This window comes from Cupressus sempervirens, chromosome 6, assembly GCF_028749045.1.
Source record: "Cupressus sempervirens isolate cs-2001-9-10 chromosome 6, ASM2874904v1, whole genome shotgun sequence".
Classification (NCBI taxonomy): domain Eukaryota; kingdom Viridiplantae; phylum Streptophyta; class Pinopsida; order Cupressales; family Cupressaceae; genus Cupressus; species Cupressus sempervirens.
The window spans coordinates 431320485-431344680 of NC_143123.1; positions in this window are offsets into that span (position 1 = coordinate 431320485).

The window sequence follows — 24196 nt, forward strand, 5'->3', positions numbered from 1 at the left end:
CATTACAAATATCCCATTCAGGGAGGATTAACACACCAAATTCCTTTATCATTTGCCTACCCACTTCTGAAGTAATTTTATCAAAATAGTCAATCATTTCTTCATTTACCTCATCTCTTATAATAGATTCATCTTTATTAGGTTGATTAATTTTCCTCTTCTTGCATTTGGCTTCAAAAATTGTCATTCTTGATCTCCAAGAAAATTGGATAAAAGCTCTAGTCTTAATAAAATCATCATCGGATACAATTTGTTGGCAAGTGTGTTCTACCATTGGATCTAGCTCCTTACCTTTAAAGTCTTCTACTATAAGATCCATGGATAGTAATGGAGTTTCCTATAAAATCCCCTCTCAGTAGTAACAATAATATCATCTTGGCCTCCCATCTGTCCCAAGTGTTCAACTAATTCCTGCTCACTTTCAAAATGCATAAGAGTTTGAGATGGTGAATATACCTCAGTAATTGATGATGTCCTCTCTTCTATTTTCTATATTTTTGAAGAAGTCTCAATAGGGGCAAATGTAGATGAAGGCCTTTTTTAAACTAGGACAAGCGAAGTGCCTTTTGCATGAGGAAGTGAAGGCTTACTTTTGTCTTTAATGCCAACCTCATTCATTTTTCTCATAATGACTTATCCATCTCTCCTTTGGAGAATATATTGTCCTAGATTTATGGCAGGGGTAATATATGAAATTCACATCAAATCACTTGCCTTATTAAGATATGTATTGATTAAGGTAGTCCTTTTCTTATTTAAAACCTAAATGATTTTAGCAAAGTGTATCATTAGTTTATTCAATTTATCACCCCATAGCTTCACATCCTTCAAGGGGTTGTAACTTTTATCAAAGCAATTGATAAAGTCAAAAATTTTCTTATATACCCTCTATTTCACTTTCTTTATTCCTTTCTCATTCAAGGAAAAACCATTCCTGATAATATCTTCAAGATAGTAAAAATTATGAGCATGTCCTTTTTCTTTGGTCCTTAGTTAAAAAAATTCATAGAAACCCTTAGGATCTATGAACATGGCATGGAATTTTTCCATATTGTAATGCTCTAAAACTTTATCCAAATGTTTCCATCCCCACTTAGTGATTACAGACTAGTGTGCAATAGTGTAACTAGGAAAGATTATACCTTTTGACCTATTGGTTAGCTCCTCCTCTTCTAATCCTCCAAGCTGCTGCAAGAATTCTGTAACACCAACCTTAAGGGGAACTTGGAAAGACAACACATGAGGAGTTCCTTAAAAACCATATCCTAAAAATTGTGGAAATTGGATATGGGGCGATGTCTTCCCAATTATGGCTTACCTTCAAACTTGTAGCAAACTCCCTTGGTTGAATTAGTTAAAACAATGCCTTGGGAATCCTAGAGTTATTAGGGGACAACAATGTTCTCATCTTAGAGGCAAAGTATCTATCAAATCTCACAAAACTAACATCCTTTATGTCCCATGACATATTAACATTCCACAACTATACATGCCACTTTTCTCCATCACGCTCTCTTTCTAACTTCTTTTCCTTTTCAAAAATAGAAACTCCTTTGAAGAGGCATATGTGCATAAGTATGGAATACCATCTAAATGGTTTATCAACTTTTCCTTTATCAATTCCAATCAAACCATTATGAATCTCTTCAAAAATATAAGAAGCAAAATTGAAAGTCACATTCATCCCATAATGTAATATTTGAACCATCATATACATTAGTGGAATAGGAAGATAGTATTGCTCATCCATACTAAAGACTTTGCACAAGGACATGTAGGCAACTTGGGCCCGAGGGTTGAAATATTTCTCCAGTAATGGCATAGGTGTAGATGATTAGATTTCCAATCTTGGTAAAGTATTCCTTCAAAGGCCCACTTCTAAGATAAACCCTTTGAGCCTCATATACCTAGTGTAATTTATCAAAATCAATAGTCTCATGAAGGGTGGAAAGGGGGTGTAACATAAAATCCTCACTGTCCTTTGTTGTGATTTTAAATAGGGCAACTCCAACATGATTCCTTACTAAATGAAGCCCTAAATCATACCTTTTTGTAAGCAAGGTTAAAAGATTTGAATCTATGAAAACCCTTGGGACAACCAACTTCCTCAAATCATAATTCTATACATTACTATGAGGGGTTTCTTGGTTTCTCTAAGAAAACCATTTCTTGAAAATTTCAAAACCACTTGCGGTTGTCTATGCATCTCTGAGAAAATTTCCTTTTTCATACAAACCCTCATCATTTTTTAACCTTGGAGACTTAGAGATTAGTATTTTACCCTTAGTTAAATCATTAGTTGACATATCTAATTGTTCTAAGAGGTCATCGTGCACATTTCTCTCCTACTAGTTTGTTTTTCGACTAAATTCCCTTTGAGGAGGCATCTTTAGGGTTTATCATATTTTGCACATAAACAATTATATTCAATTATCTCTTGCAAACAAAATTTTAACCTGGGAAAATATGCGTACTACTTTATTAGATTATAGCCTCTACAATATTTCCCACAAACATAACCCTAACTTCCCTGCAATTCCCTCAAGCAATAAAAATCTCTTCTTTTTTTCATGCACATAAGAAAATGATCACTTTTCAAAAAAATTTTGTGATGCAAGTGAAAAATTATCCACAATTAGAGTTGCACAAATTTGAATTAATTCACTATTAATTCGTTGCAGGTAACAGGCACAAAAACACTATAGACTACTTCAAAAGAGAACTGTTGATCAAGATATGATCTAACGACTTTGATTTAATACTCACATGCTTAATTATCCTTCATATAGTGATGGGTTAGTCAAATAAACAATATGATGACAATTGTAAATAACCCTTTCTCTGTGGGCCCCTATCTAACCTTTGAAGCCTCTAGGACACGTGTCATGATGTCGCTTTGTCGCATTGAGTAAAAAATGAACAACTTTCCATGGCAACAATGTGACAACCATGGATCTCATTTGATTATATGGTCACAAAATAGGAAACATCATTATGTAGTTAGGCCCACCAAAGACACGTGCCCTCACATCACATTGTCGCAAAAGGTAAGCTCCTTGTAACTTTCCATAATGACAATGTGACAACCTTTGGATCTTCTTTGATTTGATGAGGGGAAAAGGATGGTACCAATAGGGCCTTTAGGTATGAGAACCCACTCCAGGACACATGTCCTCAAGTCACTTTTTTGCATGAGGTAAAGAGCATGCAGTTTCTCATAATGACAATGCAACAACTGTATGATGCATCTTAATCGAACAGTTCTAGATAACTCTGTGAAAAATTTTCATGTCATGTAATCTTTCTCCAACTATGACACATGGCACCAAGCTATTTGTAAAATCAAAGTTTTCCATCATTCCTCGACCCCACCTCATACATGTATTGTGATGTCACTTTGTCGCATTAAGTAAAGATTGATCAACTTTCTACAATGGCAATCCTTGGATCTCATTTGATAAAATAACTACCAAACATAAGACATCAATCTATAGTGACAATATGATAGCCCTTGGATCTACCAAGATCGGATGATGTACTTTGCTGGGGCACACCTTGAATCAATAACATAATGCCACGTAGACAAGGATGACATACTATAGAACAAAGATAGTAAGCCTAATCAATAAATTGTTAGATTGAAATTTTTATACATCGTATAACCCAACCTTTTAAATGACATTTATCTAGGAAAATACTATGTCCACACATGTAGATAAACACATAAAAGGCTCAAGGTAATGATAGTTCATGGGGTGTAAAGGTTTAAAAAATCACTAGGCTAGGATAGAAATTCCCTCACAATAAGATGACCCTTTTAACTTAACTGATAAAAGTAACTTAAAATCAAACAAGGGAAATATTTCTATGCTTTCTTAGGATTTATTTTGATACTTATGAAAAAAATAGGTAGGGCTAAAAAATAACCAATCCTGAGCCAAATTTAAGCATTAATTTAAGCAATCCCAGCAGAGATTTCTTATCCTTAAAAAGGGGCTAACATCTTCCTCCTACCTATCTTACATCACCCTTTTTGGACTCTTCTCATCTACAAGGACATTGTCTTTATGAGATGCAAACACATCTAGTATATTTTTACTATATATTCCTATTCTCTATGTTGTTGGGGCTATTTCTATTGTTGGTACTTGAATATTGGCTTGTTCAGTTTATGTTGGTGCATTAGTTGGTGTAGTTCTTGTTGGAATATTCAAATATGGAAAGAGTACTTATGAGAGGGGGGGGTGTGTGAATCAGAAGTATCAAACTTTAGCCAATAAAATTTTTAACTAAAAGTAAGTTGTATGCATGTAAATACATCAAATAAACATGTAACAAAACTCATGCATCAATAATTCATAACACCGGAATTTTGGTAACCCAGAAACCCTCTAGGAATAAGAAGGTAAAACTGGGGTGGGGATGATACCCACAAAAATTTACTGCAGCAATATTGTTCAACCACTTCTGATGGTTTGCCCTGTTAAAGGCCTGCCCTATTAAAGGCTTTACACTGTATTAATAGTGACCTGGTTAGAGGATTTACAAACACTTAACATGAAGTGTCACCCAGTTAAAGGATTTTAATCCTTCGCTGGGTTTAGAACTGCATTTACTCAACTCTGCATTTAGAACCCTTCGCTGTGATTTATCTTCATTTTTGTCGCTCAACTCTGATGGTATTTGGTATCTATATTAAAGATTTACGACATCCTTCTTTTTCGACGTCTGTCATAGCATGGTCAAGTACAATCACTGAAGAAGTCACGTGAATACTTGAATTGCATTTACTCACTTAGATTCTTTCCTGGTATTGTTTATTTACAGATTTCTTTTTTCCATTTCTAACACACTTAATTAAGATCCATGTGACTCAGTAATTTATCCTACATTCAAAATTTGCTATCTCCCCCTTTTATCATACTTATCATTTCATTCCTGTACTTAACTCTCCCTTCCTTAATCACTTCTTATTACTCTCTTATTACTTATTCTCCCCCTTTTTGACACTTATGTCAAGAGTCTTTACAATGAAATGCCATACTTGGCCAAAAATGTGCTATTTACTTCAAGGATTACCTTCAGAGCTGCATCCCAATTTGCTAATGCAACATCTAATGTCTTATGTTGGATGGCAATCTCTGCTGCTAGGTGTACAAGTCCATCAGATGAAGAAAGATTGGGGTCTTTCCTGAGGACTGTCTCTGCATTTATCTGCTCCTTGTGAAGTAGTTCCAAATGGGGAGTTATTGATGATTGAATTTGTATCAATTTGGCTTTTGTGGTTGCCTCTTCTGCTGTTAAGACAACTAACTCTCTTTGTGTGTGAAGCGATTGGACAAAATGCTTCTCACTCTGAGCTGGATCTGTGGGGAGTTGCATGCTAGAAATTTTCATATTGTTTTCCAAGCTCAGTATTTTATGGCTAGTGTCCTATATGAATGTGGAAAAATCACACAACTTGTTGTACAGGGAAAAGATGTTTCCTAGTACAATTTTAACTGTTATAACTTTCTTTGCTAGTTCTTCTTTAGACAGTGCTATATCACCGGATATTTTACTATTTACTTTATCTTGGAACTTCTTTTATGACCATTCAAGCAATCTGGCATTTGTTTCCTGGTCTTCATTAGTCACCTGGTCAACTATATCAGATAGTTGTTCCATAATTGGTCTTGACTCATCTGGAGATTGTAAGCAAAAAGCTTCTGTGAATATATCTTTAATTTCATTCAAGGTAAGCTTATGCTTGTATTCCTTTCTTAGTGCTTCTTGTCTCCTTCTTTTGTCTAATGCACTCTGAATTTCATTAATCTTTTCTTCAGTAAGAGTGCTAGATTCATAATATGGGATCTTTATTTCTTCATCAAGCTGAAGAACTCCATAGTGAAGTTTCCTGACTGCCTTTGATGAGCTTGAGCCTGGTGTCCTAATTTGCAACTGTAATCCATCTGTGCTCGACTGCTGAAGAGTTTGTGTTGGAGTACCAGATTTTGGTAATGCAACCAGTGTTTGTATTGTAGTCTCCTCCTTCTTTGTCTCATCTTTTTCTTCAGCTTGAATATACCTTTTATGATTGCTAGGTGTGGTTGAACTTGTTGGTTGTTCAAATGTTTCTTTTATTTCCCTTTCTGCTGTACTCGGCATTCAGAGTGTATAAGTGACTATACTTGGTGGAGGTGGTGGTGGAAGGAATAGAATACCAGTAGTTTGTATGGTCAAAGGTGACACTTGTGCTTTTACCTTGACTTTTGGATTCTATAATTCATCAACACTGACCAATACAGGATTTGAACTTAATTTTGCTACTAGTGATGATTGGTCAAGGATTTCCAAATCCTCTGCAGTTAATGGATTGATGTTTATATTTGAAGTATCTGTAACATCCTTTATTTTTATGATATCTATAGGTGTGATGGTGGCATGAGGAGGACTAGGAGGAGATACCTGTATGTCTTGCATACTTTGATCTTGTGGCTCAGCTGTATCTTTCTCTTCCTCTTTCTCCTCGTTATGTGCCTCTTCTTCCTTTTCTTCTTTACTCTTCTTCTCCACTAGTTCCTTCTCTTTTTCTTTGGTTTCTGATACTTTATTTTCCTTTGTCTTGGCAATTGCCTCTACCTTATATTCTTCATTATATACATCTTAAATTTTCTTGTAAACTATTTTCCACAATCTTGTGGATTTAGTAACTACCTCTTCAATTTTATTCTGCAATATGCTGAATGCTCTATACTTGGGAGTGAATCTGTTATTATGCCTTTTTACGGCATTTATTATTTGATCTTTTGTCAAATCAGGAAACAATCTTGCTAATGTTGACTCCCTTATTTCTTTTTCCATTTGTAAACAAAAATGCCATTTATCCTCTACAATCTTATACAATTCTCTTGGCATAGATTCATCTAATTCTAGAGGTGTGTGCTTATACTCAGCCATCATAGCATACACAGATTCCTCTAATTTATTTTTCTCTTCTTTGGTGAGCTTAGAAAAATTCAGGTTCTTTAGACCTTTTAAATCATTATTTCTAATTTTTGAACATAATTTATCAACAGCAGTCTGGGGTTTGTGTCTTACCACTTGAAATTGACTATTGTCCTCTGACTCTGTTTTCTCCTCATCTATTTCAGGCTAGGGAATAAATTTCCTTTTCTTTGACTCAACAGTAGTCTTCTTTGAGTCTTTCTTCTTTCCTTTTGCCTCCTCTTGGGCTCTTTGTGTTGCAGCCCTTGTGGTCGGTCTCTTAGGTGCAGGGGCAGCTACTTTCCTTCCCTTGGATTTAGGAGCAGAAGGAGTTGTGGTCTTTCTCTTAACTGGTGCTTCCTTGGCTTCTTCTACCTCAGCACTTTCCTCTTTGTCTTCTCCTAACCCTTGAGTCTGACCTTGAAGTTTATCTCCTTCTTCTTCAATGTCTTCTCCCTCTTCTCCTGTTGTTCCTTCTTCTTCTTCCACGCCAAATTTTCTTTTGATTTGTCTCACCATTTTCTCTTTCTTCTTTACTGCTGAAGCAGTCTTCAAATCTGTTATCACCTTTGATTTGACAACATCATAGGTTCCAAAAAAATTTGCACTTTTATCAGCTTCTTCTGCAAGTAGAGCTGTTATTGCTGCAGAGGCTTGATCAACATCAAGTTCATAACCTAGTGGCCTAAGCCATCTTATTCTAGGTATAACTGCTTGTATGTAAGTATAATCTATATCTACAAGAAAACAAATATCTTTTTCATATTTCTCAGTCAATGAGACTAGAATTCTCATTCTTTGTTTCATGGACTTTTTGAAGTCCTCAAAATAACCAGTCATTTGGGCATCAAAATTTTCACCCATCTGTTTAATGTATCCATTAATTTGTTCAACAATTATTTTATCTGGATTCCATTTTACTTTACCCATAGAAGGAAATTCTTTCATCAGATAGAAAAACATACACATCAAAACTAATCCAAATTTGCATTGAGCTCCCTTGCTCTTCCTTATAGCTCCCAGATTTTCATTAATTTGTTGAAACATGAGCTTTGCTAGATCATAAGTATGGTCCCTTTTGATTATCTTGTATGCAACATCAACTGCTATACAAGGTACACTGTTTAACCTGCTTGATTGATAGAATTTATGTGAAATGATTCTCACAGCAAAATCTAGTAGGGGATCTGTGACTGTGTCGATAGTCATTCCTCTATTGTTCCATTTGGCACTTGTATTTTTCTCTATTACTTCCCTTTTGTCACTTTGTAGGGTCTTTGGCCGATCTAGGGTTGGAATACCAGTAACCCTATGAACAGTCTTCTTGGTAAATTTTACTAGTCCTGACTCTAACCAAAAAGCTCCATCATGTATTCGGCTCAAAACTATTCGTATCCATTCAGTTTTGAAAATAGTCGAAAATGATAGGGTTTTGGTCAATCCTTTTCTTTCTATTATTGAAAACTCATTTTTTAGTACTTTGTTTTCACACAGTTTATCATATGCATTATGAATTTCTAATTCTCCTATGGCACCTATTTTGCAATTATAACATTTGCGAACATCTTGGACCATAACAACTTTATCCGAAATAACTGATAATGTACCTGCAGGATCATTCTTGTATGCTACTTCTGGAATGGGCTTAAATTCAGGTTGTTTAACTTCGTTGCTGACCAACTGAACTTCATGACTCTCTATACCCTTAGTGGTTCCTGACCCAGATGCCATTGTTTGCCAAACTAGGGTTTATAATTTAAACAAGTTTATAAGTCCTACATAGCTTGACACTTAAGTAAAATACCTTAAATCGATGAAATTTGTCTTGAATCACTGTTGAAATATTCACAAATGGCTTCTGAGCTAATCTTGATCTTCTCCACTCTTTTTCGGCTTTGCTTCTTGTTCGAATGGTGGGAAAATGATCGAAAATCAGATTTATGTACCCTTCAAAATAGAGTAATAAATGCTTAGTACTCTGCCAACTGTCTGCTCGGCACTTAAAAAGTTTCGTCATGACTCGACTCCCATTATGTTTTACTTTACTCGGCTCTTATTGATATTTCATAGCTCGGCATCAACTATCAACTCGGTCGTTGTTAGCAACTCGGCTCCTGAAGACAACTTTGACATATCTTCAAAAAGTTCTCAATTTTGACTTAGCATCTTTGTTGATGCTGATTTCATTTTTGCAGTTCTTATATGTCTTGGGACTGATTTATGATGTAACTTGGTTTATCAATCCCTCACACTTGTTCTTTGCTTAATTTGATGAAGTGTGATCACTTGACCTATTAGGTGAAGTGATCTCTGTACTTGATGTGCTAGACTCATCTTTCTTCCTCCATGTCTTATTCATTTCACTTCTGATATGTCCAACATCTATCTTTGCCTTTCCATTGCTGAACTCAGAACTTGATGCCTTTGACCTTGTTGGGCAATTCCTGCTGACATGACCAGTTTTTAAGCAACTGAAACATGTGGTTTGACTCAACCATCTTTTGTAGTTCCCTTTAAAATGTGTTCTTATGCATTTTTGTGGGATATGTCCATATTCTTGACAATAGTGACAGCTGTTCCTGGTGTTGTAATCCCAAAATTCATGGTTTGATGTCTTTGCTGGTTGATTTACTGTCCACATAGGTTTTGATTTGCATTCAAATGCCCTATGTCCATAATTTTTGCAATTATAACAATGTCCATCAAATCTTTGAGTCCTTGTGACATTGGATTCACAATTTTGTGTCATATGTCCTTGCATGTTGTACTTGTGACAGAAACTTTTGGGTATGTTTGATTGATTGAATCTTCTACTCCTGCACACATTAGTTGCATGTCCCTTCTTATTACAGAAATGACAAGTGGGTTTTGAATTCTTACCTTTATCACTTCTTTGTTCAGCACTCTTTGAAGATTCTCCAACTTCAGTGCTAGTGTATCCTAGTCCTGATGTATCATGGGCAGATTTTGGTGATTTCAGCAACTGTTCAAAATACTTGATTGCTTCACTTGATTTGTTGAGATTCTCTGCTACCTCTTTTTCTATGTTCAATTCATTCTGCATTTGTTCATTTTGCATCTTCAAGGTAGAGATCTCAATATCCTTTACATTGAGTTCATGATGAAGGTTCATCATTTGGGCAAGTGTATCTATCTACGTGTTTGAGATCCTTGTCAGTTCAATACATTTTTCTTCAAGTCTGTTTGCAAGATTCCTTTTGTCATTTTCCATCATGACCTTATCATCAACTACTCTTTTCTTCTGTTTAGTAATTTCACATATCATTATAGCCTGTGATTCATGTTCCATCTTGAGAGTTCTTATCTCATCTGCTTGAATTTTATTTTTCTCCATCAGTTCTGCTATTGTTGCATCAAACTCTTTAGTGTCTCCACTGGAAAATATGTTGGTGGTATCAATCTCCTTGTAGTGTATATCATTTTCAGCTATGGCTAGATCCTTCCTCTTTTTTAATGAGTTTCTCAATTTGTTTCTGAATTCCTCCAAGCTATGTAGAGCAAGTTGCACATGTATCACCTGATTTTCAATGATCTTTCCAAGTTTGAAAGCTTCCATCTTTAGATCTTTCCCTCCAAGCTGTTAGGCTTTTCCTTGTGAGAACCTGACCAGCTTTGATACCAATTGTTGGAATATTCAAATATGGCAAGAGTACTTATGAGAGGGGGGGTGGGGGGTGAATCATAAGTATCAAACTTTAGCCAATAAAACTTTTAATTGAAAGTAAGTTGTATGCATGTAAATACATCAAATAAACATGTAACAAAACTCATGCATCAATAATTCATAACACCGGAATTTTGGTAACCCAGAAACCCTCCAGGAATAAGAAGGTAAAACTGGGGTGGGGATGATACCCACAAAAATTTACTGCAGCAATATTGTTCAACCACTTCTGATGGTTTGCCCTGTTAAAGGCTTTACACTGTATTAATAGTGACCTGGTTAGAGGATTTACAAACACTTAACATGAAGTGTCACCCGGTTAAAGGATTTTAATCACCTAATCAAAAGGATCTTACAGAATAGTTGTAAAGCTAACCTATCACCATAGGATTTTCATTCTAATACAATTGCTAGAGAGTATTAGATACAATAAACCTGATAGATTACAATCCTTGATTGCTAAATGTAGGCTCCTTTTTGCCTTCTCCTGATCTTGATCCTTTGTGATCTGATAACCCTTGCTTCTGAAAATAGATTTTCTTATGCACCCTTGTATGTCCTTCCATATGTATATTTACAATGAAATTTCGTCTTCCTTATAAAGACTTCAAAGACTTAGGGTTTGATTTGGATCTACGATCCATATTGAATCTCAATTTCCCGCTCAATACTTGTTTTATTTACTGATTGGTTGCATGCCTTTATTATTTTTCTTATTGGTTGTATGTAATTTGCACGGGAAAAATAAAAGATTCAATTATATCATTAAATCTCTCGAAGTTTACCTTTTGTCAGCTGCAAAAAACTATTTGCATCATAGTTTGTGCAATTTCAAACTTTTATGCTGATCTATTGAGTTACTCGGCTCCTGAAGTATTTCTGATACTCGGCACATGCTATTTCCTGGATAGCTTGGCACCTAAACAAAACAGTATTACTCAGTACATGTTGTACTCGACACTTGTTAACACTCGGCACCTGTTGCACTCGGCACTTGTTATCACTCGACACCTTATCTTACTCGGCACTTAGTCTTGATCTTGGTTAAGTGTATTGACACTCAGTTGTCAAATTTATTCTTTAAGCTAACAGTTCTCTCATCTTGATTAGCTTCATGTTCTCCAACACTTGTCTCACTAGGATTGGCTATTTGTGGTAGCTCAATATCCTTTGCAGATGAGCTTGTAGGAGGTACCAATGTCTCTCCTGGACTTGCATGTTTCTCTTCCCCAATTAAATTATAGTCCCTTTCAGGTGACTTTTCTTCCATTACATTCTTTGTCTAGTTAGTTTTTGTTGAATCTATTTGTGGATTTATCAACTCGTGGGATTTTTCCTTTATCTGACTTTTACACAATGAGTGGCAATGTGTGTCACCCTCCTTGGTGATGTGAGATTATTGTAGTTGAAAGGTGTCTCTTACAATTCTTCTATAAATCTCACTTCTTTAACAATTCTTTTGGATCCAATTAGTTTGATTTTCTTTGGCCTTTCTTGTTGTAGAACACTTTCCTCTATTGGATTAGTTTGTTGGGATGATTGAACTTTTTCTTGCTCTCCTTTTCTTTGAGAACAGTATTCTTCTAGTTATGACACAATTATTTTAGAACAATTTATTGTCTTTTCAAAGTGATGCTTTTCTCTTCTAGTTAATACCACTATAATATTATCTTGTGTATGAAGTCGTCTTTATAACCTTCCACAAATGTTCCTCTTATAGGTCGTGAGAACTCTAGCTTTCCTTTGCTAGTGCATCATAAAGTATTTCCTTGAACTTATTAATTGTAGCTTTCCTTCTCATTTGAATGAGTGGAATCATTTATTTTGGAAATATCTTTTATTCTTGCTGAAGTTCTTTTGTATGTTCTTAGACTGAGTAGTACAACACTTAACACTTGATTTTTCTCTTATTTGCTGAAGCTTGAGAATCTACTCTTTATTATATTGTAACTGCCATAATATGTATAATATCATTTTCAATATCTTCAATAGAAAGTAGAGGAGGTTGGCTCTAACCCTTCTTTACTGGTTTGGGTGTCCTCATTAATGATTCTCCACTACATGAGATTACCTTCCTCTTGGTTGATTGAGCAGTCTAAGTTGTTTGCTTACCAACATCCTTTGTAACCATTTCTAGTTTAGGTGAGCATTTTGTTTCTAAATCAATGTTGACTTCAATATGTCCCTATCTTTGTGGACTCTGTGATGCTTCACTAGTGAGTCCCAACTCCTCTTCCATGCTTAATTCCTTATACTAGTTTGTCCTTCTTTTTACTTTTCTTCTTTCTATACTTTCGGTTGCTCTCTTGTGTTAGTTATCTATCTTTCTTTAATTTGATGAGTGCTCCTTCTCATCATGCTCTTGTTGAGATTTTGAAACTTTGGGTCAATATACATCGACAATAGCAAGTCAATAGAAGATCTTGCTTCTTCTATCACCTCATACTGGAACAATCTTGATTAGTGCATTCTTGGCTCAATAACTTGTATCATGTAGTAGTATATGCATGCTAGAAAACATCATTCATTCTTGTTCTCCTCAACTATGGTAAAGGATATCCTTTCCCTTTGATGTGTGTCCCTTTGAATTTTTTTAAAATATAGCCTAAATAGGTCATCTCTTCTGTCTTCTAGTCACATATACATTTTGCAAACTTGATCAGTGATAGGTGCTTCCTTTGACTAGTTGATTGATGGATGTCCTATAAATTCATCTTGAAATAGAAAAACATGCATACTAGTATATCTTTGTATTTCAATTCATGTATTTTTAATAGTTTTCCTTAATCTTGCGTAGGTTGATCATTAACTTCTTGTGAAGCCATCAACTTAGGTCAAGTATGACATGGTTATAATTGATTTAATAAGCTTCATATGTTTCTCCACTTGGTACACTATTCTCCTTGCTAGAGTAATAGATTCAGTATACGATCACCATTGTAACAAACCTCATTTCTAGGTTAGGAATGTCCTCAATGGAACATGCTCATCCATCATTCCTTGCTCCTATCGATTTTACAGTCTTATTTACAACAATCATTCCTATTGCAATCTTTGTTCTTGTGGTACTACATCCAGTTACCCTCTAGATAACTTATTTGGTGATTTTTTAGGGCTTGTCTAGCAAGATATACTAGCCACCTACCCTACTCGTGCAAACCTTACCAATCCATCCTGAAAGAAGTCAAGAATATCTACAACATGGTGTAGGGTGGTTTCTTCCAGATAACTCAACTTAGGTTTCAAAACCCCATTCACACAAAATGTCTCAAATAAACTACATATTTCATTATTGCGAAGTTCCATTATTCTTACTTTGAGATATGCACCCACATTATCTATAAGTAGAATGTTGGGTGGTAGCAATGACAATGCTCCAACCATCTTCTTTTTATCTCCCTTCATTGGAATGATCACATAGTCTAAGTGATCAAACTCCTTGTTGTTGATCAATTTGAATTTATGAATTCATTTTGCCATGGTAGTTTTTGATTGGTGAGTAGTAACTTATACTTTAGCAATAGTGGTTTATTTACTTTCTTTTCTTTTCCCTTTTCAACTTCAAGATAAATCTTTTTTTGTAGGATAATGGCATGTAACATGATGAGCTAGGTTTTTCACAAATGCACAACACAAGAGTTCAAATTTGCAAAGTGGTAAATGGCTCTTTTGTAGCATATTTAGAGCTCACAGTAACTAAAATTAGGTTAACATTAATATGCATTGGTAAACAAGATGATTTCCTACCACTTAACCCATAGTTAATGCCAATAACCCATGCTACAATGGTCATAATCTCTTCATACTCTTGTCTTGTCATAAGTACTCTATGCTTTGCCAATCTATTTTATTTATTTTTTGGTGCATGACTTATTGATTTTGACTAGGGGATCGGTTTAGTATTTTTGCCTTCTCACACAATCCCTTTAAGCTTGGATTAGCTTAGATTCCTTTTGAAATCTCACCTTCAACTAGCGAGCTCACAACTTTAGTAGGATTAGCCTCTACTCCTTCATCAATCCTCTTTATCCAGATTTTCTAGAAGTCCTTTACGGCTTCCTCTTTTCCCAATATCTTGTTCTTTTCCTTGTTATCAGGATTATTCATTTTAGATATTTTCTTTTTTTTACATTCTCTAGTAAGATGACCTATCTTGTCACAGTAATAATAGGTCATGCTTGTTCCCCTTCAGGGTGCTAAAAGGCTCCTCTGGCTGGTCTTTAGTTTGTAGTATTTATCAACATGTCCATCATTTCTAGAAGTTGAACATACTAGTGTAGTGAATATATTCTTCCAACCAGGATTTGATGTTTTCCAAAATGACTGGTTTGATCTTTCCTTGGACTTACAAACCTTAGCCTTGTAACCCTATTTGTTACAAAAGTAATAGTATCCACCAAGTCTATTCTCTTTTGAATGATATTACACTTGTGAGAAGATGACCATACCAATGGCATGTGTTACAATACCCATTGAAGGTATTTTGAATTACAGGTGCAACCTTTCTATGCTAGCATACATTAGATGTGTTAGTTATTTTACCACAACAATGATAGGTTTGTTTCTTAGGTTTATTATCTTTAAACAATGTTTTTCCTTGTCTTTTTTGGTTATGGTCCTTACTTCCAAAATACTTGCCTCCTTCAATCTTGTTGTCACCTTTGTAGCCAAGACCGATTATGCTCTTCATCTTTCTCTAAACCTTGAGTTGCTCATCTATCTTCTTAAAGTTGTGGTTAAACTTTTTTCAGCTTTTCATTTCAATTGTTAGTGCTCTTCAATCCCTCAACCAATTTGTGTATTTGTTCATCATTTTGTCTTGCTTCCTTCTCAACAATTCTCTCTACTTCTAGTGTTTTTCTCAACACATCCTCAACTTTCTCTACTACCTGTGCAATATTACCTTTCAAATTTTGTGCTTGACTAAGCTTTTCTAATGTATCTTTTAGTGCTTTCTATAGTCGAGAGATAGATTTTCTTAGCTTCTCATTATCAAACATGAGATCAATAATACTTTCTTTAGATTTATCTATTCCACTATATTCTTCAATTTTCTCAATAATTCTGTGACTCTTGTTGAGTTTCTTTCTCTTTGGCAATGATATTCTTAAATTTTCTTTTAGATCCTCAATAGAGTCAAAAGCTTTGTCTAGTTGCTTCTTGTGTTTAATGGATACCATTTGATCTTCCCTCAAGCTATTGGACTTTTTGTTACTAGGGTCTAATATTTGATACCAATTATTGCTCTCAACTAGTTCTAAGAGGGGAGGTGAATCAGTATGAAAACTCCAACCTATCTTTGAACTATTATTCTTACAAGACTAAACAATAACTACTTGATTGATATAATATTGATGAATACAGTGAGGTAGAAGCATAAGATCTCACACACAAAAGCATACATCAAGTGACACAATTATTTATGTGGAAACCCTCAATGAGAGGATGAAAACCATGGTGGGGATAATATACCAACTAGCCTTTTACTATAGATAAAAGGATGCCCAGTTAACAACTACAACTTGTTCCTTTTGAGAACACAACTAGTTATGAATGTTTGCAACCTACTAGGATTACATGAGATTGTTAGAGCTACCTTGTTAAAGGATTTAAACACTCCTTCTAGGACGTACCTTGTTAGAGTATTTATGGTATGCTTGATATTGAAGTACACTTGGTTAAGATCTTAAAAATGATTACAATGGTAAGAAAGAAAGAAAAGGTTGATCTAAACTATATGGAACACTTTTTTTCATAGATCTCCAATGTATATCATGAAGATACCTTGATCCCTACTTGTTGTGTTGGCATTCACTGTGATATCACGGTATCACCTCTCTCCTTTTCTCCCTTTCCCTACTAGAAGTGCATCAATCTGTATTGGCTTGCTATTTACTCTCATTCTATTTTTGCACAACACTCCTCTCAATATGATATGTTTCTCTTAGCTTGCGTATCAGATACTCTTCTTAATAAAGATGTTTTCAAGCTATATATGTGTCTTACCTTCTTTGGGTGTCAAGACCCTAAAAGCATCCCACCCAAATACAATGCATTCAAAGTTTGAATCACGTTTTTGAGTTGTTCATGAAAAATTCTTGACACCCATGTCACAGTGTTTGGACTAGTAGCCCTATGCTAGACCTAGGTGAAGCCTAACTATCCTTTCTTCTTTCTATCATTTCATTAGAGAATCAATTATGTCATGGTGTAGACCATGTCTTCTCTATTACGTTATATCAATGGTGACTCATCATATAGATCGTGACTCGTCACCTTACATTATCCTCATCTCTATACTTGATCTAACATGTGTAGATATCTGTTGATGGTCATGAGATGATATACCTTATTCTTCTTTATCAATTTCCAATAAATAACAACACTTTGATGTACTAAATGTTAGCATCACCAGTTACCTTTCTTAATTCTTGAAACTTGTATGGTCAACAATCTCCCCCTTTGTGGCATTGATGGTGAAACTTATGATCTTTCTTTATTCATTTGTCGAACTTGCTTGGGCTTCCCTTCGATTACAAAATTACCAAGGAATGATTAAATAGATAATGTACAACTACAACATTACCAAGGAATGATTAAATAGATAATGTACACTATTTCTTAACCATTTCCTCTACAACATTACCAAGGAATGATTAAATAGATAATGTACACTATTTCTTAACCATTTCCTCTAACTATTCCTTTATATCACATTACATGCAATGATTTAAACTTGAAATCATTTAGATACATGATTATATCGATGGTATACATAATTTATTTACCATTTCGTCTAATTATTTCTTGTGATATTGCTATCAGGATTTAACTATGTGATTTTGAGTCAAACTCACTGACCCATGTTTCATGAGTAGTGATTCAACATGAATCCATCTCTCGTGAGAATAAATGGAACACTTAGCACTCATTGGATCTAGGTGATGCTCACAGGGGTGAAGCATCAGGACTTCCCAAGTGGTCACTCATCCCAGTACTACTCCAGTCTAAGCACAATTAACTACAGAGTTTCCTCCATGGTTAAACTCAAAGCTTGCAACCCAATTAGCAAAATCTTCACCGGGTGTTGTGCCTTATGAACCATTCATTAGAAAGCCCCTTAAGCTCATCAATTGATAAGTAGGAGATAATTTCCACAACAAATCAAATTGTGATAGTGCTATTAGGATTTAACTATGTGATTATGAGTCAAACTTATTCACCCATGTTTCATGAGTAGTGATTCAATATGAATCCATCTCCCATGAAAATAAATGGAACACCTAGCATAATTATTTCTTTCTATAACATTAAATGCAATAATTTAAAACCAAATTGATTGATACACATAACTATCAACATAGGCAACTCATTACAAACCCTAAACAAAAAATAAAGAAATATTTTACAAATTTCCTTTGACATTTTCTCTTATTTTTAAAAAACCCACATAAACCTTAAAAAATCTATTCATTTCCCATTTTTTCTTATTATTTACTTCTTTGACAATATTTCATGCGACTTAACCCTCAAAAACCCTAGAAACCCCCATTTTTAAAATGAAACAATTTGTGATTAGAACACCAAACAATGATTAAATCACAGTATATGTAATGATTTCAATAAATATGAAGAGGGAATTGATAGACATTGAGAAACCCCCATATTAAAGCTGACAAATGAAAGAAACTTTAGACATTCACAAAAAGCAGAACACCAACCAATGGTTAAATTGACAATGTACATAATTTCTTTACCATTTTGACTAATTAATTATTTCTATAACATTACATGCAATAATTAATGTAGACACCTAAAAATCCTTTAGAAAATAAGATATTTTTATTTTCTGAAAAAATTCCTTGATGACATCATCATTTATTTATTAATTAATTATTTAATTTATTTATTTATTTTTAGCCATTAAATCCCTTTATCTTAATTAAAAATATTTAATTAAGGAATCCCTCCCAAAAATGTTTAAATCTTATTTAAACATTATTTCCTTATTTATTAATTATTTAATTAATAAATTGACCAAAAATTCCAAAATAAATGATTTATTTATTTTTTGCCCAAAACTTGGCCAATTTCCTTAAGACCACTAACCTCTTCCAAAATCTTCTAATCCTTCTTCAAATTCGATTAAAGGCTAATCCCATCATTACCTACCCCTAATCCCAACTCAAAATATTTAGTTAAGATTAATATTAATTCTCATGTTTATTAAAAATATTTTAATAAATATCTCCTTAACCCAAACTCTTGAAATAAATAAAACTTTATTTATTTCTTAAAAACCTTATTTATCCTCATCCTAGGAAGTTCTAGACTCTTCTAGAAAGTCTTCATCCTCATCCAAAGCCTAGACTCTTCTAGAAGATGTCAATCCTTATCTTTGATCCTAATCCTAATCCCCCCTCTAACCTTGTCACATTCCCTAAACATGGGTTAAGACTTGCTAACCCAAGCCAAAGCCAACAAATATCTCCTCCTTCATGCACCCTCATTAAATGCCATCCACTTGCCCATCTCTAACAAGCCTAATCTAATCTTAACCCAAGCCTAATCCAAGCCTTAATCATTTGCACATTCCTAAGTCAAGCTTAAGACTTTCTTAATCCAACCCAAGTCAAAATATCTCAACTCTCTCACAAATATTCCAACCATAAAACTTTATGAAGCCCACAAAGCCATAAATGACTCTTACAAGCTCATTCATTGCTCTTACAAGCCATTATGAGGGTCTTTATGAGCTTTGAGCCTCCTTTGTTGACCCCTCAACCCCTCTTGCTCTAACCAATGACCCTATGACATGTGTCACTCCCTGATTGGTTGTAAAGAAGCACAATCCATGTGCTCTCCTCTCATTCAATCTAAACCTTCCATAAGCTTTCTCCCATCCTTGCATCCTAGCCCTTGATCCCTCAAGCCCTTTGCCTATTTAAGGAATTCTCTCCCAAGCCATTTTAACACAATCCTTAAGCTAAAGTTACCATGCCATTTTGAGAACAAACTCCATAGCTTTTGCATACATCCACACCCAAATTCCAAGAATCCATTGAAGCTAGCTTGAGTACCTTGAGCATACATCCTAAATCTATCAAATAGACTCATCCCCAAAACAAGAAAGGCCTCATTGAGAGAACCTCTTAATGGTTCATATTCTCAATTGAGGGCTTGTCTTAGTCTCTTTTATATTTTATAGTAGTTTAATGTGTAAATGCTTTTGTTTTCATTAAATTAGTGTTTTTAGCATATTAGATTAGTGTATACATTTTGGCACGCCCGATGGGACACGAGTCACTAGATGGGGGATTAGCAATGGTGGATGCCATTATGCATTGGGTTTCAACTTTTTTCTTTGGGATCCACATGGTTTTGGATTTTCTTTTCATAGGCTTTTGCATTGTTTTACATTCTTTGATTGGATTTTTCCTTTTTGGAGTATGTCTTTTAGAATAGACATATGATTGCCTAGGATGTGGATTTTTAGCTTTATGCATTTTGAAGTTGGCATTCACATTGTTGTGGTAAGCTTTGGGAAGATGGTTAGGAGAAGCTTTGTGAGATGGAGAGGATATGGAAGAGCATGTAGGGGGATGATGATGGATGATGTGACCTGATATGTGCCTTTGTTGATCTTGCGTAGGAATGGAGGGAATAGGATTTTTATGATGGCTGATAGGAGGATGGAGGATGGTAGATTTTGGGACATGGGGACCCAAAATGGATTTAACGGATGAAGGGGGGATATGGTAGGTTGTTTTGGGTTGTAAAGATGGTGGAGGGGGGATGACATAAGATTTCTTAAAGGAGTGATGGGAGGCTGGCATGGTGGGCCTTGAGATAGGCTTGGTTTGGGGATGGCGTGTACCAACACTTTTAGATGGTGAGCCTTTGGATACATATCCAAGACCATGAAATCTTGGATTCTTTTGTGCAATGATAGGCTTTTTGATTCCTTGCTCTTGTGGTCCTAAACCTTGACCTTGATAATGCCATTGATTGAGCATTTGAACAAGCTGAGGAAACTTTTTGCTTGTAGAAAATGGTAGAAGTGCTTTATTAGATGTACTGCAACGGGGAGATATTGTTCTTAATTCTTCTGCTGAGAGGGCCACCATGGATGAATGTAAGTGAACCAAGAGGGTAGATTATAGATGGTGGAATAGCTTGGATAGGTGGTAAGATGGAAGCATGGAGTGGAGGATATGGTAGGATAGGATCTTGATTTAGCTGATGGGATGAAAAGATATCCTGCAGCAAAGTAGGTATGGCTTGAGGTTTTGGAGATGGAGGGGATGGTGACTGCACTATGGATGGAAGACATGGTACAACGATATCTTCATTTATGCTTTGGGGGATTTCAATATGCTTTTGGGCAAGATCTTGATAAGATTGGATTGGAGTGGATGGTGCGACAGGAGGTGAAGGGATGGATTCTTCAAAGGCAGCGGATGGATAGGTAGGAGATTCGGTAGTGGAGATGGGTGAGTAGAAGATGGATGCATAAGGGTCATTACGGGAGATTTGGGAAATGCTTGGAGGTGATGTGGATAGGATTTGGAGGGATTTGACAGGTGGTGGTATTTTGATGCTTGCGGGAAGTGGAAGGATTTTAAGCAATTTGATGGATGGTATGGGGATGATAGCTATGGGAGATGGAGGTGATATTATAGATGGGGAAGCTTCATCACTAACTACTTCACATGGTTGGATTAGATGACATGGCTTATCGACTATTGGAGGCAGCTTTTCTTGTATTTCCTCTAGGAGATTCCAAGGAGACTCGTGTGTCGGAGGTGGAGGTGGTGGATTGACATGAATAGCTGGTGTGATGGGGGTGGAAGACTGGAAGCTTGGTTGATTGGGTGATGGAGGAGAAGCTGGGATATGAGATGGCATGACTAGATAGTTTGGAGGAATGCTTGGATTTTGGGGGATGGTTGGCAGAAGGCATCTAAGGCTCTCAAGATACCCATCGTAGTCAACAAGATTTTCATCATCATTGGAATAGGATGTAGTGGGAGAAAGGACAATGTGACCAAACTCATCATGATAGGGTTGGGATTTCATGTTTTGATGATGAGTTGGATGGGGATGGGGTCTTGCATATGGATGCACATGGAACCTCATGGTTAGATTTGGATTAAGTACAAATTTTGGATTGGCTAATGAAAGATTTCCTAGGGAGAGTCAAAGCTGCATGACAGACCTAAGGAGGATTGGCTAGAGATTTTTGGCTTTCCTGTGGATGGAAGACTTCAAGGGTATGCTATCAAAAAGTGAGATTTTTTCTTTCCTATGTGCAAGATTGGTGGCTTTTGGTGTCAACTTGAGGATAGACAAATGATCCTATGGGCATGACACGAGATTGACCACTTGTGGATCCCAACCTTTAGCTTAAGGTGATGAGGAATTACAAGTGACAAGGCTAGATTACCCTAGACAAAGCTCTGTCAAAGGGATAACCTTGGGGAGATTGAGGGATTTGGATAAATTGATTGGATAGCAAACTCTGGCAAAGTAACAATAATTCCTTAAAGGCTTCGGTGATTTTGGATTGGGTTGCTAGCTGGCTGGGGGGATGATTTGGATGGACTTTGGATTTGGGATTGTTCTAAAGAAAAGAACTAGATAGATTCAGTTGTGACGGGGGAGCTTGGATGATTTTTTGATGAGGCAGTGACTACGCTAAGTATGCCTTGAGTTGGGAGATTTCTGCTTTTCTGGAATTTTGACCAAAGTTGGCAAACATTCATTCAAAAGCTATGAACAAACAAGCAGACAAAAGTTTGGAGCAAGCATGTCAAACACACCAACATCCTAGGAAGCTTTCTACAAGGATGAAATTTGGTTTAGCTAGGGAGTCCTTGATATACGCAAGGTACGTGAGGCCCAAATCCGTAGATGAAACCAAATAATGTCACACAGGCGAGAGGAGTAGTAACCCACTTCTCCTCTTTCACTTCTCAAGGGTATAAAGTTCCTTGAGGCTTAGCCCGAGTGACAGAATTTTGATCCCAAGAGAGGTGTCTTTGGATTCACCTCCTGATCTGTATAGTCCACTGGAATGCTGGAGTTGAGGTCATCCCAAGGGGTGATGAAATCCCCAAGCAGGCTTCCACAAATCCTCCATCAAGCTCGCATCTACCATCTATCCCCCATATGCTCTTTTCACACCCGTCCCAACATGTGCCAATGTTGATCCTGCAAGCATCACCATCTCATGCTCCTTTCCAGCCTTTTCATCCCTCCATCTCCTACCATTAATCCCATCTAATCCAATCTATTGCATAAATCACACATCTGGTGTACCAACAACTAGCAACAAAATTGAACATTCCAACAACCAGTGAAAAATCCCAAAAAAGCCAAAATCATTCCAGCTAAGTCCAAAGTCAAAAAGTCAAAAAAATAAAGAAAAATAAAGCGTCCACTAGTGAAAACTTGGTAATTCAAGCGCCTTGGACAAGTACCATGATGAAAACTTGGCAAACAAGCATCATGTGTAATCCAGCCATCCCCAGCTTAGCCTATCATCCTCATGCTTTTGGTCACATCTTGCCATCCAACTCCATCTTCCAATTTATCCACCTATCTTTCAGCCTCTAGCTTTTATCTATCACTATCCACTTATCTTCTGCAACCTCACCCCACCATCCCAACTATCATCCATCTCCCTAGCGCCTTTAGCTTTTCTGTCCTAGCTTCGATCCTATCACATCCATTGTAAGGCCTCCTTTCACATGTCATCTTCTGACTGGGGGCACTGTATTCCTTGGAGATCTTTTCTTGTCCATCCTCCCTTGTCATTGGTATCTTGCTCTAGGCTATCCTCATGCAAATCCAATGTCATCCTCTCATTAGCCATTCACTCTAGCGCTATCTATCAGCTTAGCTACCACCAACCTTAGCATTGTCCCCATCCTTGGTCGCACATCTATCATCATCATTGGATGCATCCTGCCAAATCCATATCTTCTGCTATCACCTCATCCTTAGCTTCTGCATCTTGCACCAACTTGAGCCATCCCGCTATCTTATCATCCGGAGCTCCTGTACAGCTTGTAAATAATCTTGTATCTAACGCTTGTATCATACCTTGTGTATCCAATCTTGTCCAAAAAAACTTGTACATTTGTACCATATCTTGGTCCATCAACTTGTACATCCTCTTTAGCTTAGTACCATTGTATCTATCCAGCTTTCGTGTCAGTTCATCCTTGATCAGCATCTTGCACACATCGCACAAATCTTGGTTAGCTATTCCAATGCATCCTTTAGCTAGATCTCCTGTCACCAAAGTGTTATCCTTCTTAGTTTAGCTTGCCAGATGCATCACTCATCTAAATCCACCAGCTTAGGTGCTCTCCGATAGATCCTTACAGGATATAGCTTTCCTCATGTCTGATCTTGGTCCATTAGTACCTCATCCTACCCATCTCGTTGGAACGGTTCTCTTTTGGATTTTCGCTTTCTTTTGATTTGGAATCTTCCCTTTTGGGTCTTGAAGTATCTTTTCCAAGAAATCTCCTTGTT